This window comes from Capra hircus, chromosome 9 (assembly GCF_001704415.2).
Source record: "Capra hircus breed San Clemente chromosome 9, ASM170441v1, whole genome shotgun sequence".
In the NCBI taxonomy this organism is placed as follows: Eukaryota; Metazoa; Chordata; class Mammalia; order Artiodactyla; family Bovidae; genus Capra; species Capra hircus.
The window spans coordinates 66,694,530-66,716,089 of record NC_030816.1 but is presented as its reverse complement, the minus strand read 5'-3'; the positions used below and the strand labels follow the sequence as shown (position 1 = coordinate 66,716,089).

The 21,560-nt window shown below is 37.5% G+C and overlaps 1 protein-coding gene across 2 annotated transcripts in view; it reads right to left on the bottom strand.

Annotated features, from left to right (window-relative positions):
- Positions 1 to 21,560, bottom strand: part of VTA1 (vesicle trafficking 1) — a 72,820-nt gene that overhangs the window by 21,453 nt on the left and 29,807 nt on the right. The gene's annotated exons all lie outside the window — the stretch shown is intronic.

Genomic DNA, 21,560 nt, shown 5'->3' with positions numbered 1-21,560 from the left:
TGAACCAAAATCTATACTCTAACAAGACACCCTCCCCATACCCCTCAGGTGATTTGTATGTACAGGAAAGCTGGAGAGGACACATGACTATGTCATGTTGAAAACAACTGTAATTAGTCTGTTGTAAACATCCATTAAGTCATCAATAACTATAAGTACTGCATACAGTCCAGATGCTCAGTTGAGTTTCTGTAATGTGAGATTCTTTACATACTGCTATAGGTAAGTGCGTCTCTGTAGCTAAAACGGTAAAGAATCTGCCTGCGATGCAGGAGACCCAGGTTTGATCCCCAGGTCAGAAAGATCCCCTGGAGAAGGGAATGGCAACCCACTCCAGTATTCTTGCCTGGAGAACTCCGTGTACAGAGGAGCCTGGAGGCTACAGTCTGCGGGGTCGCAAAGGGTCGAACATGACTGGGTGACTAACACTACACTACACTATAGACTAGTAGTATTTGTGTCTGTGTACTCGGTCGCTCAGTCAGAAGAGACTCTTTGTGACCCCGTGGCCTGTAGTGCGCCAGGCCCCTCTGTCCATGGGATTTCCCGGCAGGAATACTGAAGTGGGTTGGTATTTCCTACTACAGGGGATCTTCCTGGCCAGGGATCGAACCTGTCTGGCGTCTCCTGTATTGGCAGGCGAATTCTTTACCACTGTGCCACTTGGGAAGTCCTAGGTAAGTAGTATATAAAAACCTAAAAAAAGGTAACCCTCCAAATAACTGAATTTGCGTATTTAATTTTTCTTCTCTTAGTAATTCTCTCATATATTCAATTCTTTAAAAAGTTCCATACTTTGATTCTCATTTTCTTCCAGGTGCAATTATATTTTGCTCCACTTTCATAAAGAAGATTTTCAGAAACATCCATATTTAAAGTCTTCAGTTCTTTATCATTCAATTCACTCCCCATAGTGAATTACTTAATTCACATTACTTAATTCTACATTACTTAATTTTAAGTAGTCAGTTCGACTGAGGAATTGTTCTTGCTAATGTCACCAAAAGCCTATTCCACACGCTAGTAAGTCCAACCAACACTTTCAGGCATCATCTTACCAAACTTGTCAGCAGCATATTAAACATGAGACCATCCAAACATGAGACCATATTAAACATGAGACCTTTGTGAAACATTCTATTTTTGGTTTTTATGACACTATATTCTGGTTTTCCTAACATCTCTTCTGGCTGCTAATCCTTTATCTGATCTCCAAATAATCCTAAGTACCCTGTCCAAGCAGAGACTGTAATTTGGTGGGCTAAATCAATGCTGACTCATACAATTTTAAATATGAATTATATTTTCCACATAATTCAATACTAGAAAAGGCACAGAAAATCCAAATTCTTAACTTCTTGTTTAAAAAAAGGAAGATCGAATAACATTAGGGCCATATTTATTTGGTACTAATTGTCCTAGTAGAGTTTATTTGGTACTAATTATCCTCAGTTCAGTTCAGTCGCTCAGTCGTGTCCAAATTATCCTAGTAGAGTTTATTTGGTACTAATTATCCTAGTAGAGTACCAATATTTAAAACTGTATGAGTCAGTAGAGGCAACCCCTTTCAGATGATGCACATATGTTCAGATTTATCTATTCTCTCTATACCACCACCCCCTCCCCGACCTCCCTCTCTAGTTCACATACCCTCACCCTTGTCATTTATTATCTCACAGTGGGCTGTCTTCATCCATTGCATTTCCTGCCGGATTTCTGCAGGCCTCAGGACTCCTGTCTTACAGCTTATTTTCTTACCTCTCCATATTTATTCTCACGGTTTTAAATACTACCTTTATCTTTGTTCCTAAATTTATGTATCTAGCTAGAATTTGCTTCTGACAAATATCCAGTGACTACACCTGGATGTCTCATGTATAACTCAAATTAACTTGTCCCCAACTGTTCTCTTGACCCGCTCCCCCACCCTCAACTCCTTCCTCCACAGAATTTCATTCTCCCAAGTCAGAAGTCTTTGGGAATTAAGTTTTGCACCTTTTTCTTACCCTGTGTCTCTCTATTGACTCCCTCATCTAATTTATCAGGACCCCAGTTGATTATGCTTCTGATAACTATCTAGAACTGGTCTTATCTCCCCATTTTCTCTGTAACAGCCCCTTAATCTGTCTCCTTTCTTGTATTCTTGCCTTATCCCCACTACACCTCTATCATTCAGTCTTCAGAGAAGAATGATCTTTCAAGATATAAACCGATTCATGTTAGTTTTTTTAATGGCTTCCAGTGTACTTAAAATACAAACCAAACTGTAACTCTAGCTACAGATCCTACTTTACTTGGTACTTGACTGTTCAATTTCCTCTAATGTTCTTATCTGTTCACTTGCCACCAACAAGCCACCCTTGCAGCTTTTCTGTTCCTAAACACATGGGTCCCACTCACTGTGTTCCCTCTGCCTTTTCCTCTTTTCTCACCTAGCTAACTCTTAAGCTCATTCTTCACAGATCAGACTGAACATCATTTCCTCTGAAATCTTCTCCTGATTTCCCCAAAATTTTCTCACATTTTAGAAAATATTATTTACCACAAGTTAGTTACATTTAATACGTATGCTTATGAAGCCCCCCACACCACAACAGGCATACTCTAAAATATAAGCTCTTCAAAGGTAGGGTCTATGTCTCTCTGTTGTTAATGATACATTAAGCACTTAGTTTGGCGACTAGCATACAGTAGCTACCCAACAAGTATACGCATCTCAGACACATGATAGCTTAAATGATTAGGATGGTAGTTATTCTGTTTAATATACAGATTTATTATTTGTGGTGGCATAGTGGCTTCCCTGGTGGCTCAGACGGTAAAGCGTCTGCCTGCAATGCGGGAGACCTGGGTTTGATTCCTGGGTCGGGAAGATCCCCTGGAGAAGGAAATGGCAATCCACTCCAGCACTCTTGCCTGGAAAATCCCATGGACAGAGGAGCCTGATAGGCTAAAGTCCATGGGTCGACAAAGAGTCGGACACGACTGAGCGACTTCACTTTCACTTTCAGTGACTATTAGGTTTAGGATGTTCAGTTAAATTTATTATATACTTAGGTAAAATGATTTGAAATATTCAGTGTTTGACTATTTTTGGCATATAGAAACAGCACTATCATCTGGTTCAACTTTTTTCCCCCTCCACTCCCATTCTTTCAGAATATTCTCCAGGCAAGAGTACTGGAGTGGGTTGCCATTTCCTTCTCCAGGGGATCTTCCTGACCCAGGGATCAAACCTGGGTCTCCCACATTCCAGGCAGATGCTTTAACCTCTGAGCCACCAGGGAAGCCCTTCAGAATAAGCAATGTGTGTTAAATAAAACCCTGGTTTTCCTCATTAGTTTCACTGTTTCAAAATCCTAAACAATAGAGACTGAAGCTCTGCAAAGAGTGAATTCTTCCCACACTTAGAAGTCTCTAGGTTTGCATGTTTACTTGAATTAAGTATCTGTAAAATAACATTATTTTAAAACTATTACTATTAACCTATACTCCAGCAAAAAAGTCAATATATTATTTCTGTTCTTGTTATGGATACAGAATTAAAATATAAATGAGAATTACTATAAAAAATAGAGTAGTGAGGAAGTACTACAGATTTTCTTGGAGTAAGTAAAGCAAAGAGTTCCCTGAATGAAGGAAAAAAAATGGAATAAAGGATAACTGATAAAGCAAAAAGTACTTCAGTTTGGTCTTGCAGAATGGATAAGATGTGAAAAAAAGGTAGAAAGCAATAAGACTATTCTATGGAGAAGTATGAGCAAGGTCAGAAAAGCAGAAACATACAAGGTGGACAGGGAATGAGGGAGAAGAAATAAATTTTGCCATGGGTATAATATATATATTAGAGACTACTGAAGTAAGTAAGCTAAATTCAAGATAAGATTAAAATCTTGGGCAAAAGTGTTTAGTCTATAGGTTATAAGTAGGGAAATCCACTAGACCATACAGGTATGACCTAAATCAAATCCCTTACAGTTATACAGTGGAAGTGACAAAGAGATTCAAGCAATTAGATCTGATAGACAGAGTGTCTGAAGAAATATGGACAGAGGTTCATGACACTGTAAAGGAGGAAGTGATCAAGACCATCCCCGAGAAAAACAAATGCAAAAAGGCAAAATGGTTGTCTGAGGAGGTCTTATAAATAGGTGAGGAAAGAAGAGAAGCTAAAAGAAAAGGAGAAAAGAAAAGATATACCCATTTGAATGCAGATTTCCAAAGAATAGCAAGAAGAAATAAGAAAGGCTTCCTCAGTGATCAATGCAAAGAAATAGAGGAAAACAACAGAATGGGAAAGACTAGAGATGTCTTCAAGAAAATTAGAGATACCAAGGGAACATTTCAGTCAAAGATGGGCACAACAAAGGAAAGAAATGGTATGCACCTTACAGAAGCAGAAGGTATTAAGAAGAGGTGGCAAGAATACACAGAAGAACTGTACAAAAAAGATCTTCATGACCCAGATAACCACAATGGGACTCACCTACAGCTAGCCATCTTGGAATGTGAAGTGAACTGTGCCTGAGGAAGCATCACTACGAACAAAGCTAGTGGATGTGATGGAATTCCAGCTGAGCTATTTCAAATCCTAAAAGATGATGCTGTGAAAGTATTGCACTCAATATGCCAGCAAATTTGGAAAACTCAGCAGTGGCCGTGGGACTGGAAAAGGTCAGCTTTCATTCCAATCCCAAAGAAAGGCAATGCCAAAGAATGTTCAAACCACCATGCAATTACACTCATTTCACACACTAGCAAAGTGATGCTCAAAATTTTCCAAGCCAGGCTTCAACAGTATGTGAACCGTGAACTTCCAGATGTTCAAGCTGCATTTAGTAAGGCAGAGGAACCAGAGATCAAACTGCTAATATCCGTTGGATGACAGAAAAAGCAAGAGAATACCAGAAAAACATCTACTTCTGCTTTATTGACTAGGCCAAAGCCTCTGACTGTGTGGATCACAATAAACTGTGGAAAATGAGAGAAGGGAACATCAGACCACCTTACCTGCCTCATGAGAAATCTGTATGCAGGTCAGGAAAGCAACAATTAGGACCAGACTTGGAACAACGGACTGGTTCCAAATTGGGAAAGGAATACGTCAAGGCTGTATATTGTCACCCTGCTTATTTAACTTATATGCAGAATACATCATGCAAAATGCTGGGCTGGAAGAAACACAAGCTGGAATCAAGATTGAAGGGAGAAGTACCAATAATCTGATACGCAGGTAACTCCACCCTTACGGCAGAAATCAAAGAAGAACTAAAGAGCCTCTTGATGAAAGTGAAAGAGGAGAGTGAAAAAGTTGGCTTAAAACTCAACATTCAAAAACATGGCATCTGGTCCCATCACTTCATGGCAATTAGATGGGGAAACAATGGAATCAGTGACAGACTTTATTTTGGGGGGCTCCAAACTCACTGCACATGGTGACTGCAGTCATGAAATTAAAAGATGCTTGCTCCTTGAAAGAAAAGCTATGACCAACCTAGACAGCATATTAAAATGCAGAGACATTACTTTGCCAACAACGGTCCATCTAGTCAAGGCTATGGTTTTTCCAGTAGTCATGTATGGATGTGAGAGTTGAACTATAAAGAAAGCTGAGTGTCGAAGAACTGATGTTTTTGAACTGTGGTGTTGGAGAAAACTCTTGAAAGTCCCTTGGACTGGAAGAAGATCCAAGCAGTCAATCCTCAAGGACATCAGTCCTAATTATTCATTGGAAGGACTGATGTTGAAGCTGAAACTCCAGTACTTTGGCCATCTGATGTGAAGAGTTGACTCATATGAAAAGACCCTGATGCTGGGAAAGGTTGAAGGCAGGAGGAGAAGGGGATGACAGAGGATGAGGTAGCTGGATGGCATCACCGACTCAATGGACCTGAGTTTGAAAAAGCTCCAGGAGCTGGCGTGCTGCAGTCCATGGGGTCACAAAGAGTCTGACACGACTGAGCTACTGAACTAACTAACTGTGGGTTATAAAGCGCTTTCACATATTGTCCCTTTAATTGGTCCTTACCATAACCATGAAATTGAAGCAGGTTATGTTTTACTCACACTAAGGCTCTGAGACATTAAAGCCTGACCCAATGTAAAATGCAGATTAACCCAGCATTCAAGGCCTTCCAGTTTATGGACATGGTTTAAGTTTCATTCCCTACCCTTACCCTCACTCCAACTGGGATTCTGTCTCATTTTCAGTCTTTCTCATTCTATTCTTCCTCTAATGAGAGAGGTTTCCTCTTATGTCAAAAGTCTCCTCTTCTCTTAGGCTCATACTCCCATATGACACCCTGTTCCCAGGAAGTCCACAGGTATCTGGCATTTACTCAAGTCATTTACCATGCTAAGTGCTAGAGGTAATGGGATGAACTGTTAGCCATGTGCTTTGGAGTCCAATGTGAAACTCAGGCAATAACTCCCATCATTAACTGTGACACTTGAATTATCTAAAGTCCATAATATTTCCTTCATGATTTTCTCTTAGGAATCTACAGTTCCATCATCATAGAAATGAGGAAGTGGCATTACAAACGTAAAATGACTCATCTAAGGCCACACTAGCAGTCAACTCAGCTATCTCATTTCAAGGTGCTCTGGTTAGCTACAATTAGCAAAATGCAATTTGCAATTTAGACAGGAATATATAAAATACAGGAAAATGGGCTTTTAAATAGTCAAAGGTCAGATACTTAATGTGTATTTATATGGGACATATTTTGGTAAATATAGAGAATCACTGTAAATGAATAACTTGCTTAGGAAAGTTAAGTTACTTTCTTTTGGAATCTTTTAAAAATGAGACATATTTTCTTTGGCTTGAAATAATTTAAAATTGTCTAAAGACTTAGTTAAGTAAGTCATATTGTAATGATTTTAGAAGGTTACTTCATTCCTAATTTCATAGTACGAACAGTATAGAGATATTTAAACCATCTTGGGTTCCTTCATTAGTATGTGAGATTTAAAAATTATTCCCCTGAAATGGGTTAATTTTAATAAATACAGTAAAACAAATTCCTCGAAAGCAAATAAATAAATACAATAGTTTAATTTTTAATCCCCACTATTTCCAAGATGCCTCTAGAAACTGGTGGTTACAGTTTGAGCAGATTTTGGCAGTTGTAACACAAAGCTAATTCACTTTCAATTGTTTTAAAATAAAGGATGCTAAATATAAAACAATATTTGAAGAGGATGATATTTCAAGATGTCAATATTTTTGAACTCTTTTAATTCCTTTTGGCTGATTACAGACATCCTTTCAGGGAAATAGGAATTACCGGAAAAAGAAAAAAAAAATTTTTTTTTCAACTTTTGTCCCTGGCCTTTAAGTACCTGTTTTGTGACTAGGTTGATGAGTCGCTGACATCTGCAAATTTTGGCCACTGGAGTCAGCAGTGGTTAAATAAGAATTTTCATTTATTTTTAAATCACTTGTACTTGCTATACTGAAGAATGATTGGTAGCAAACACCAATCATATGTTACAAGAGGGGTTCTCAAATCTGGTGCATACAAAAATCATATTAGGGTATAATAAAAAATAAACTCCTGGTCTAAAACTATAGAAAATCTAATACAAATCATTCTCCATTAGGAAACCAAAAAGCCACTTTGAAAGAAAATGCTTTATATTATCTGTCTACAATTGTTCCTCTTGAACCCATCCTATGCATGTTTTATCTCCAGTATGCACTGGAATTGCTTTTGTCAACATTGAGGATTACTCCTCTCTTGCTAAATTCAAAGCTTAAATGTCATCTTACTTGTTCCCACCAGCATGGAAAGTGGAGTACTCCGACCTCTTTGCAATTCCTTTACACTTGGTTTCCTAGTTATCAAGGTCTTTCGGTTTTCTTTGCCTTGCTAGGTGTTCCTTTTTAGTCCTTCATATGGATTTGATTCTTTCTCATCTTCAGGTGGGGAGTGGCACAGCATTCAGTTCTTGGACAAATTTTCAAAACTTTGATCTTGACTATCTCTTCCTGTCTAACGGCTTTAAATACCATGTGACGACTCTCAAATTCATATCCTCTGCTCAGACCTCTCTTCTGAACGCCAGGATCTGTAATTCAGCTCAGCACTTCATTTGTATATCTGATAGCTCAAAATACCCAAAGTCCAAAACTGATTTTACATCTTCCTCTACCAAATTTGTTCCTCCACAAGTCAATAAATGCCTTGTTACTGTTTAGGCCCAAAACTTTGAAGTTATTTTTAAGCCCCCGATTTCTCATATTCTACCAATGAATCTTTTAAATTCTGTCAGCTCTACATTCAAAATATATCTTGAGTCTAACAACTACTCATAATGTTTTCTATTGCAAATTCTGGTCTGAGCCACCACTGCCCTCACTTTATTAATAATATACTGATAGGTCTCCCTATTTTCACCTTTGTCCATTATAATGCAATAATACTTTAAACATAGCAGTCAAATTTAATCAATTATATTTGAACTCCCTGCCCCACCACCCCAACCCCCCTCCATTCCTCTCACTCTCGATTCAGCTACATTGTCTTTCTTGTTACGTCTTGAACTTTAATGGGTAACTCTGCTGTTCACAAATCTTGGCACTTTTTCTTGTCTCTTCCTGGAACATCTGTATGATTTACCTCATTATCTTCTTCAGGGCTTCTTAGTAAGACCTTTCCCAAATACCTTATTTAAACTGAACTTCCTATCCCCACCATGAGAGACCTCCCATGATGTTTACCATCTGACACACTATACATTTTATTTATTTGTGTCTATCCTTACCAGAGAAATGTGATTCCTATGATGTCAGGGATTTAATCCACTGCTGTATTACTAGTGCCTAGAATGGTGTCTGGAATATAGTAGAGATTAACAAATATTTGGTGAATGAATGAATGGACAGCAGATTCTGGAATCCATGTTTTTTTAAAATCAAGTATCGCAAATGATTCTGAAGCTGTTTGTCCTAGAATGGCATTTTGCTAATGAATACATGTTAACATTAAACTTGAGTGCACAGTTTGACTTGGGCTTCCAAGGAAAAGTCAGGGGATAGGGTGAAGGGTATCCCTGAAACTCCCTAAGTTATATGCAAAAAAAAGCAATACACGTATGGATGGAAGATAAGTCACAGTTTTCATAACATTTCAAAGTAGTTAGCGACATGAAAGAAAGTAAAAATCTCTAACTTGGTGATATCACAGATAATACATTTGTACCCTTAGGTCCACAATTCTCCCAAGTATCAGTCAGTTCAGTCGCTCAGTCATGTCCGACTCTTTGTGACCCCATGGACTGCAGCATGCCAGGCCTCCCTGTCCATAACCAGCTCCCAGAGTTTACCCAAACTCATGTCCATTGAGTTGGTGATGCCATCCAACCATCTCATCCTCTGTCATCCCCTTCTCTTCCTGCCTTCAATCTTTCCCAGCATCAGGGTTTTTTCAAATGAGTCAGGTGGCCAAACTTTGGCCTGAGGTGGCCAAAGTATTGGAGTTTCAGCTTCAACATCAGTCCTTCCAATGAACACCCAGGACTGATTTCCTTTAGGATGGACTGGTTGGATCTCCTTGCAGTTGAAGGGACTCTCAAGGGTCTTCTCCAACACCACAGTTCAAAAGCCTCAATTCTTCGGCGTTCAGCTTACTTTATAGCCCAATTCTCACATCCATACATGACCACTGGAAAAGCCATAGCTTTGACTAGACAGAACTTTGTTGGCAAAGTAATGTCTATTCTGTCTAGATCAGTCAGAACTTTCCTTCCAAGGAGTAAGTGTCTTTTAATTTCATGGCTACAGTCACCATATGCAGTGATTTTGGTAGAATAAAGTCAGCCACTGTTTTCTAGTTTCCCCATCTATCTGCCATGAAGTGATGGGACTGGATGCCATGATCTCCCAAGTATATTATACACAAAAAATAAGGATTATATATAACTCCCATTAACATTGGGCATAGCACAATGAGAATCACTTTAAAAGTACATATTCAACAAATTTACTATCACAATGATTCAAATATTGAAGTTTCTAATCACAAATTACACATATTTCATAGATTTATTCAAAATTTTATGCCTTTATATTTTTCAAAGCAACTAGAATTTTACAAAAAAACAAAACAAAAACGAGAGTAAAACTGTAGCAAAAAATCTTAACTAAAATATATATTTAAATTTACTCTATTTTTATGATATGTGAAATGTACATTCCAATTAGCCAAAAGATATCCAAAGTTGGCTTTCCTGGTAGCTCTGCTGGTAAAGAATCCACCTGCAATACAGGAGATCCCGGTTCGATTCCTGGGTCAAGACTATCCCCTGGAGAAGGGATACGCTACTCACTCCAGTATTCTTGGGCTTCCCTGGTGGCTCAGCTGATAAAGAATCTGCCCGCAATGAGGGAGAGCTGGGTTCGATCCCTGGGTTGGGAAGATCCCCTGGAGGAGGGCATGGCAACTCACTCCAGTATTCTTGCCTGGAGAATCCCCAGGGACAGAGGAATCTGCCTGAAATGAGGGAGACCTGGGTTCAATCCCTGGGTTGGGAAGATCCCTTGGGGAAGGGAAAGGCTACCCACACCAGTATTCTTTCTGCCCTGGAGACTTCCAAGGACTGTATAGTCCATGAGGTCGCAAATAATCTGACATGACTTTCACTTTTTACTTTCATCCAAAGAAGGTATGAGCATTAACCATATAAAACCTAGTCTACCAAGGCAAGAAAAGAAGCTAATATTATTTTTTGGGGGGGAAAAAGAAAACACCTGTCTCTCTCTATATACAGATATATATGTTTTTGGAAGCAATTTATTTTATATAATTTCATTAAGCTGGGAGAAAAGTTTTTAAGACTAGTATAGAATCTTTCACTCAGATCACCCAATTGTTTACATTTTATCAATCTACTTACATATGCCTGACTTCTTAGTATGCAAAATATTAACTGCATTTTTATCAGTACTAATTTAAGTCACTGTCCTCTTAACCTTTCATTAAGCATTTTCCAAGATGAAGGACAATCTCATAGACAACGGTTATTAAAATCAGGAAATCTAACACTTACACAAGAGTACTATTTGATACACAGTCCCAATAAATTTTATAAATGGCCCAATGATGTTCCTGGTAGTTCCTCCCTTGGGTCTATTTATAAAAACTTAAAAAGCAAACATTATTTAGTTGTCAGGTCTCTTCAGCCTTTAATCTAGACAGCCTTTGTTATTAGTGTTTCTGGACATTGACATTTCAGTTTGGATTTGTCTGATGTTTCCTTATGATTAGGTTCAGGTTGTGAGATGTTTGTCTTTCTTATTTCAACTCAATAAGAGGCACATAGTATTAGCTGGTCCCATTACTGGTTGTATTAAGTCTGACGACTTGGTTAAGGTGGTATCAGACAGGTTTCTTCATTGCTAGCTTAATATTTTTCCTTTTAAACTTAATAAATAATTTGAGGGGAGATATTTAGATACTAATGTAAATATCTCGCTCTTCACCAAATTTTCTACCCACTAGTTTTAAACCCCATGAATGATTTCTAACTTTATTGTTATTTCTCTACTTCTTACTTATTAGTCAGAACTCTACTGTAAGAAGCTTTCTCTATCCTTCCATTATTTATTTATTTCATTGTATCCTTCAGTAGGGAGCCATGAATTCTTTTCAATGGGTTACCTATTAATGCCATATTTTGATAGTCAAATTGTCCCTGATACAGACAGTAGGAACACTTTCCAGTTGGCTTCTGGATCTTTCTGATATGTGCTTGTGATTATGTGAACCACTTCTTTATTTTCTGGCAGAATAAGAAGGCCCAGCTTCATCTAGGACTTTCCCTGACCCAGCCCAAGAAATTCAGTCCTGTGAGACCCGAAGGGTATTTAGAACCCAAACTCAGGTACTACAGGTGCTCACTGTTACTGATGCATCATTGCTTCTAGGTCCTTTCAGTACAGAGATATGGGTATTATGTTTTATGTGCATGTGTACACAAATCTATGTATATACACTGCATGTACATAAATACGTGCATTTATTGTCTATACACATATTTATACATATATAACTATTTATATACATATATCTAGCTTGCCTTATTTGTATATTTAAAAGCATGAGTTAATATGGACATAGCCAGTTTGAACCCAACACTATAACACAATCTAGTCTTCTCCCATCCCCCAATGTACCTTCCTTTCCCAGAAGTAAGAAACCTGGCTCCCTCAATATATTTACTCAATTGCACAATTCTTGAATAGAGTAAGCAGTTTTAGAATTGCTAACCAAATACCATCAAGAAAAACCAAATCTATTAATAATAGTTCATTATTCAGCATTTTTTTGTATAGTAAAATTGATATACCTTGATATGTACAAATCTTAAGTGTATATAGTTTGCTGAGTTTTCCCAAAAAGATTCATAAGTGTAAAATGTATTCTTATCAAAATACAACATTTCTACTTTTCTAGAAAGTTCTTTTATATCCCTTTCCAGATCAACTTTCAACTTCCCCTTCAGTTCAGTTCAGTTCCGTTCAGTTGCTCAGTTGTGTCCGACTCTTTGCGACCCCATGAATCACAGCACGCCAGGCCTCCCTGTCCAACTTCCCCTTGCCACACACCAAAATACTAATTTTCTTCATTAGAATAAAATTATCTATTGTAATACTTTATATGAAGGGAATCATATAGTTTGTATTCATTCTTTTTTTTTGCTCAGCATAACGTCTACAAAATTGAAGCATGTTTTAGGGTATATCAGTAGCACCTTTTTATACCTTAATAACAGCACAATTTATTTATCAGTTCCTCTGTTGGTGGACGTTTGGGTTGTCTCCAGCTTTGGGCTATTATGAATAAAGTTCCTATGAGCACTCTTGAACAAGTCTTTTCTGGACATGTTTTCATTTCTCTTGGATAAACACCGAGGAATGGCTGGATAAAAGGTAGGTGGATGTTTAACTTTATAAAAATCAGCCAAATCTTTTCCCAAAGTGGTTATTACATCTAACATTTTCACCAAGCAATGTATGAAAGCTCTTGTTTGCACTTTTTAGTCAATATTTGAGATGTGGCCAGTCTTTATTCATTTTAGTTAATCTGTTTTAAAATTATTTATCCACCAATGACTGAGAGGAGAATGTTAAAATCTCCAACTATAATTTGGATTTTTTATATATTTTCTTTATGTCTATCACCTTTTTTTTTCCATAAAGTTTTAAAGTCTTACTAGATACATAGGCATTTATAACTGGTATTTTCTTAATGAACTATAACAACTGATGAACAAAATGTCCCATTTTACCTTTGGTAAAACACCTTAAAATTTACCTTATCTAACATAATATGACCACTTCCAATCTAACTTAGTATATTTACATTGATTATTATTTTATCATTTCATTTTCAAAATAAGGATGACTTTTATAAATAGTATAAAGTTAAGGCTTGCTCTTTTATAAATCTCTACTTTTAATTTGGAGTGTTATTTTATTTACGTTTATAGTATGTACTCATACACCTGTATGTAGGCTTAAAATTTGCCGTTTGCTTTATATTAGTTCTATCTATTCCTGTTTCTCTCTATTCCCTTTCTCTGTTCTCTTCTGGGTTTGCCAAATATACATATGTATAGTTATAATAATTTTTACTTAAACAGGCATATATTTATTTAAAGAAATGAACAAAAAATATATAGTTTTAAATGTATCAATATTATACACCATATCATTATGCTTTACTCCTTCCTATAAATTCAAGTTGTCATCTGGAATCATTTTCTTTCATCCTGAAAAGCTTCCTTTCTGCTGTTCTTTAGTTCTTTATTGCAGAACATCTAGTCATGAATTAATTAATTTAAAAATGCCTTTTATTTTACCTTCATTATTTGAAAGTATTCAGTTCAGTTCAGTCGCTCAGTTGTGTCCGACTCTTTGCGACCCCATGAATCGCAGCACACCAGGCCTCCCTGTCCATCACCAACTCCCTGAGTTTACTCAAACTCATATCCATCAAGTTGGTCATGCCATCCAGCCATCTCATCCTTGGTCGTCCCCTTCTCCTCCTGCCCTCAATCCCTCCTAGCAACAGGGTCTTTTCCAATGAATCAACTCTTCGCATGAGGTGGCCAAAGTATTGGAGTTTCAGCTTCAGCATCAGTCCTTCCAATGAACACCCAGGACTGATCTCCTTTAGGATGGACTGGTTGGATCTCCTTGCAGTCCAAGGGACTCTCAAGAGTCTTCTCCAATACCACAGTTCAAAAGCATCAATTCTTCAGCACTCAGCTTTCTTCACAGGCCAACTCTCACATCCATACATGACCATTGGAAAAACCATAGCCTTAACTAGATGGACCTTTGTTGGCAAAGTAATGTCTCTGCTTTTGAATATGCTATCTGGGATGGTCATAACTTTCCCTCCAAGGAGTAAGCGACTTTGAATTTCATGGCTGCAGTCACCATCTGCAGTGATTTTGGAGCTCCCCAAAATAAAGTCTGACACTGTTTCCCCATCTATTTCCCAGGAAGTGATGGGACCAGATGCCATGATCTTCGTTTCTGAATGTGAGCTTTAAGCCAACTTTTTCACTCTCCTCTTTCAGTTTCATCAAGAGGCTCTTTAGTTCCTCTTCACTTTCTGCCATAATGGTGGTACATATCTGAGGTTATTGATATTTCTCCCGGCAATCTTGGTGGCTCAGACGGTAAAGTGTCTGTCTACAATGTGGGAGACCTGGGTTCGATCCCTGGGTTGGGAAGATCCCCTGGAGAAGGAAATGGCAATCCACTCCAGGACTATTGCCTGGAAAATCCCATGGACAGAGGAGCCTGGTAGGCTACAGTCCATGGGGTCGCCAAGAGTCGGACATGACTGAGCGACTTCACTTCACTTTAATCTTCATTCCAGCTTGTGCTTCTTCCAGCCCAGTGTTTCTCATGATGTACCCTGCATATAAGTAATAAGCAGGGTGACAATATACAGCCTTGACATACTCCTTTTCCTATTTGGAGTATTACCTTCATTATTTGCTTTGCTCTATAAAGAATTCTGAGTTGTCACGGTTTTTTGCTCATTTGTTTTTTCTTTCAGTACTTTCAGTTCAGTCACTCAGTCATGTCCGACTCTTTGTGACCCCACAGACTGCAGCATGCCAGGCTTCCCTGTCCATCACCAACTCCTGGAGCTTACTCAAACTCATGTCCATTGAGTTGGTGATGCCATCCAACCATCTCATCCTCTGTTGTCCCCTTCTCCTCCTGCCTTCAATCTTTCCCAGCATCAAGGTCTTTTCCATTGAGTTAGTTCTTTGCATCAGGTGGCCAAAGTATATTTAGTACTTTAAATATGCCAATTTCATTATCTTCTTGCCAGAATGTTTAAAAGAAAAAGAGAAATCAACCATCTTTCAAAGCACTGTTATCTTGTGTGTAATCCGTTATTTCCCAAGACTGCTCCTTCAAGATTTCTTTCAAATTCCATCACTGATATTTACAGGTTGGACCATGATGCTCTTGGGTATGGTTTCTTTGTGTTTATTTTAGTAGAGATTCACTGAGCTTCTTGGATCCGTAAGTATTTTTTCACCCAGTTTAGAAAGTCTATGGCCATTATTTCTTCAACACTTTCTTTCTAGTCTGTTTTGTAATTCCAACTGTATATGTTGGACATCCAAATATAAAGTAATAATACATAATGCTTATTTCTGAATAAATATACCTTAATATATGAGATTGAGTAGATAAGGATATCCTTTCTAAATACAGGACACTAGAAGATTATCTACCAACTAAGAAAAGAAAAAACGAATGTTTGTTGAGCATTTACTATATACTAGGTACTTTGTTAAAGTACCTAGCTTTACATGAATTTTCTCATTTAAAATCCAGGACAACTTCATGAAGCAGGCTTTATACTTTTCTTCCTCTTACAGATGTGGGAACAGGTTTACCTAACTCAAATAAATTACCCAAAGTCACTCAGTTACAAAATGGCATATGGAATTTTGAGGTCAATGCCTGCAGTACTCTTAACCACATTATACTAATACTGCATGCAAAACTACTCCATTCACTTAGAGTTAATTGAAGAACAGTGGCTTGTATCTGCCACTGTTCTTGGCAATTATTATGCAGAGGTGAATAAAAGAGAAATTTCTACTCTAGCAAGAGAGACAATACTACCCTCATAGATCTATTTATTATTATAATTACTAAGAATGAGACTTTCAGTATATAGTGAGAGCATGAAAACGTAAGGTATGGTATATGTACAAAACACATGATTTGGGGACTTCCCTGGTGGTCCAGTGATTAAGAATCTGCCTGTTAATGCAGGGGACACAGGTTTGATCCTTGGCCTGGGAAGATCCATATTAGTTCATTGTCAGTTCAGTTGCTCCGTCATGTCTAATTCTTTGAGACCCCATGGTCTGCAGCACGCTAGGCCTCTCTGTCCATCACCAACTCCAGTAGTTTACTCAAACTCATGTCCACTGAGTCGGTTATACCATCCAACCATCTCATCCCCTGTGGTCCCCTTCTCTTCCTGCCTTCACTCTTTCCCAGCATCAGGGTTTTTTCAAATGAGTCAGTTCTTCGCATTAGGTAGCCAAAGTATTGGAGCTTCAGTTTCAGCATTAGTCCTTCTAATGAACACTCAGGACTGATCTCCTTTAGGATGGACTGGTTGGATATCCTTGCAGTTGAAGGGACTCTCAAGAGTCTTCTCCAACACCACAGTTCAAAAGCATCAGTTCTTCAGCGCTCAGCTTTCTTTAGAGTCCAACTCTCAGATCCATACATGACTACTGGAAGAACCATAGTTTTGACTAGACAGACCTTTGTTGGCAAAGGGACGTCTCTGCTTTTTAATATTCTGTCTAGGCTGGCATAACTTTTCCTCCGAGGAGTAAGCGTCTTTTAATTTCATGGCTGCAGTCACCATCTGCAGTGATTTTGGAGCCCCAAAAATAAAGTCTGTCATGTGCCACAAAGATCTGTCATATAAAGATCTATATGTCACAGGTCAACCAAGCCCGTGTACCACAACTACTGAGCCCAAGCGCCTAGGGCCCATGCTATGCAACAAGACAAGAAGGCTCTGCCATGAGAAGCCCAGAATGGCAATGAAGAGTAACCCTACCTCTCCCCAAGTAGAGAAAGTCTGCATGCAGCAATGAAGACCCAACACAGCCAATAAAAACAAAAAAAGAAAAACTCATGATTTTGTAAGGAGATGCATTTCTCCTGATCTACCATGGTTTTCCAGGCTAGCAATAAGATTTTACTTAATTCCAAACTTTCCAGTGCAAATGAATACCTTAAACAGACCATCTCCTTTGAAGCCAGCTATTCATGTACATGATCATTCCAGTTATGTTGCAGCTCTGTTTTTTGAGTAGGGAGAGTTCCAGATTAAAATATAAACAGGATTCTCTAGGAGCTCCAATAGAGGAAATGTAGATTAGCACCAATCAAAATATGGTCTGAGAACCAGAGCTGGCTCATAAACTGTTTACCAGTTTTGTGACAAGATAGTATAGAAATTGAGAGCATTTAGCAGACAAAACAAATCTGGCTTGTATTTTATATGTCTTCTTTAAGTGCTATTTTTCTAGATAATCATAACTTGTATTTTACAAAACAATCAGTCTGCAAAAGAATGGCTATTAAGAGAGAAACAAAAAAAGAGGCTGGACCTTTATCACAGAGTTTGTGAATACTGTACTGGGGCATAGTATCTGGGCATAAGGAACTTATATTTTCTGAGTCTGTTTTCTAACTGTAATTCAGGGTTGTAAAAGTGAAAAAAGTGTCTAAGTACAGTGCCAGATCAATGGTAGAAGTATATCCCTTTACTGTATTTTGCTCTTATTACACCATATATCATCACAATCAGTTATTCTGCTTCTCTTTCCAAGTTGGAACACAAACCCCATGAGGGCAGGAAAACACACCATTTGATTCCCTCAAATTAGCAGAAACTCAACAGATAAAGGCAAAATGGTATCTGCTCCTCAAACATTGCTAGAAGTGAAATAAACCTAAAATACAATAAAAGGAAGTCTATCAACACTGGCCATAAGTAGTTTACACAAGATGTTCCAGTAGGAATATAACCTATTTATGGTTTGAACATTGCTTGCTTCAAAAGAGAAAAGTAAAAAATTTAACATATACTCTGGTGACTCTACACCTAAAACTGGGACACTGATTCCAAGACAGCTATAGGAATGGTAAAAGTTTACATGACTATAAATTTAATCAAATTCTGAGATGGAATTATATAAAGCACAGTTAAAAGAGTTAAATGAAAGTTGTTCAGTCATGTCTGACTCTTTGGGACCCCATGGACTATACAGTCCGTGGAATTCTCCAGGCCAGAATACTGGAGTGGGTAGCCTTTCCCTTTTCCAGGGGATCTTCCTGACCCTGTAATTGAACCTGGGTCTACCAAACAGATAGGAGAGTTCAGAAACAGAATAGCAACAGATAAACCATTTTATTTTTTTTAAGCTAAAGACTAAAGAAAATGTAGACTTTTAAAATTTTGGGCAACTATGAATATTGACATGAAATTAAAAGGAAAAAAAGTCAGAAAATAGACCAAGTAAAATTATATCTGTTGCATTTTATAAGAACTATGAAAGAAGTTCTGTGTAAACAAGTCTGAACCTTATCTTCATCTATAGATAGAAAAATGAAAAGCGAAACTATAGCAACTTTTGAAATAGCTATAGCTAAACAGCTACTGAATAGCTACTGTTTGCACTCTGAGATTTTAACCAATGTGCAAAGTTATAGTTACTGCCAAAAAAGATGTAAGAGTAGAATGAGAAAAAGTCCCTCCTTTGAGGATGTGCAGTATCATTTATTCCAAAGTACAACATATAAACCTTAAGTTAATGCACTTATAGTTTAACAATCATATAATCTCAATCATGGAAAATTTGAGAGAATGGAAAAATGCACATAAGGGCTAGAATAATGTAGCTAAGACTTGTAGAGAAGGCAAGACCTAGACAAAGCAGGCTAAAAAAGACCTAGTTTACAACAGTGAAAGCAGAGATGGCGGTAAGCAGATTGGTCTGACAAACGTAAAAAGGGACTGGTAAGAAGTACCAAGAAGGAGCCTGGACTTGCAATACCAGGAAAGGAAAAGTCTCTTTTAGGTTCTTCACTAAAACAATGATTGGGGAGAGCATGGAAAAAGAGCCTAAAATAGGAAAATTCATTAGGTTATCTGTAGTAACATAGCTTGTGAACGACTGACCTTTAAAAAAAAGGCTGAAATGTTAAATAAATTTAATTAGAAGACTTCACATCTTTATGTACAAATGCCATACAGATGCCCCAGATGTTCACCCTATTATCTCCTCTACTGATAACCCCCACAATGCCATGTCAGGTTTCTTCTCCTTTTTTATTACTAGAGATTAGTTCTTTGCTGTCATCATTTCTGGTGGCTTTACTTTTCATTATCATTTATATAACTTATATGGGTAATTTCTCATCTCTCCTTTTGGAGCTTTTAATCAAAAACGATATTTGCTTCTATCCTCTCCCTTTTTGTTTCCTTTCTCATCTCTGTTTTTTATTTGCCCTCTCCCATCTCTTCTTGTATGCTTGGCACATATAATCATAGATTTGGATAGCTGCAAAGGACCTCAGAGATCTGCTCAACCATGCTTCCCATTTTATTTACAGAGGAAAAACCAATTCCAGAGAGGTAAAATGACCTCTTGGTTGGGAGTTCAGTAAGGCTTGGCTCTGACAACTACCTTTCTGTTCTTTCAAAAATTTTCAGAGTTGATAGGAAAAAAAGAAAATACTATTTTTTAAACTTTAGAAAATATAAAATGTTTAAAGATAGCATTAAAAAATTTAATGCTAATTAAATCATTATCTTGATTATAAAGATGACAAAATTAAAAGATTATTTAAATATACAAATAAAAATTATAAGATAATCATGACTTTCCTTTCCCCATTTTTTGTTATTGTAGGCTTTAATGTTTCTCAACTAGCATTCTTTGAGAAGAGAAACAAATCTTTTTGAAGAGTTTCAGTTTTATCAAAAAACGATGGGATACTATGTAGTTAATAACCACTACATTTCCTTTATAAATGAACAAATAAAATATATCAAGTCCTGAAATCTACCTACAGGAGTATATATTAAGAAAAAAAAAATCTGCCTACCTGAAATCCTTAAACTCATTCTTTCCCCATCTGTTTCCTGTCTTTGTCTCTGCTAGTGTTTTTAAAGTACAGAATGAACTGAAGTGAAAGTTGAAAGAAGGGAATGAGTTACCACTGTTATAAGTAACCAGTTATATACCCAGTTTTTAAAACATCTCATGGGATTAATAGTTATTCTGAAATAAGAAATGTTCCAATAGTTTGCATCTTGATTTGGGCATTGAGTGCTTAAATCATAAGTTAATAAATACAAGGCTTAGATTTCCTCAGACAACAGTGAGAACCTACAACAGAGAGTTAATGCCGATGATCACCTTATTTATCTGCTTTGGTAGCAGCTGCTAAAGTGGAGCACTGTTTAAAACTGTTTAACACTTTAAATAATTGTTTTGAAAAAGCTATTACCTCAGTGATAATGATGGAGATGCCATTTCTAGAAATGGAAAATGATTGAACAAAACAACATTAAAAGTAAGAGAAAGTAGAATTTCAAACTAGGGTGATCAAACCAGTTGGCTGGGGGATTATGTTACTGATGCATGGACAATCTTGCCAGTATTTTACTTTCCTTGTCAGTTGCCTTTATTTAGTCAATCTTCAATCATGGCCAAAAACCCATTCACTAGTCATGCAAGGATAAGATCGCTGTGTAATAATGGATATGAGAAATGTCAGTACCGTATGCCAAAGAAATTTTTGATATATACAACTTTCACTGGATATACAAATTTTGCATGCTGTAACAAACATATGTAAGGCAGTGAAAACTACCTACTTACACTGACACATTAATTGTGTGTACATTCCTTTTCTAATTTAAAATGCAGGATTTACATGAAGAACCAAAGAATAAATCTCAGCCCAATAAAATAACTTCAGGGACTTCCTTTCCATGCCGTCCCTACAATGCCTAATTTTCTCTATACTACTTCAGACCACTCCTGATTTCTTGATCCTTTAACCACCAAAACAGATGCTGATTTCCTACTTTAGTGCATATGCAAGGCAAAAAGATTATGTAGCAGGTTAGGTGATGAGATAGGGAAAGAAAATAGTATAAACACTTTGGGAAAATGTCGCTTTCATGCTTATACTATACATTCTTTAGTATCCTCAGTATCTAAACAAATCTCCCCCAACTCCTCTTGAAGTCCTATCGTTTGTCCTATTAGGTAGTCCTGGCTTTAGCTGCTACTGCTGCTGCTGCTAAGTCACTTCAGTCACGTCCAACTCTGTGCGACCCCATAGAGGGCAGCCCACCAGGCTCCCCCGTCTCTGGGATTCTCTAGGCAAGAACACTGGAGTGGGTTGCCATTTCCTTCTCCAATGGATGAAAGTGAAAAGTGAAAGTGAAGTTTCTCAGTCA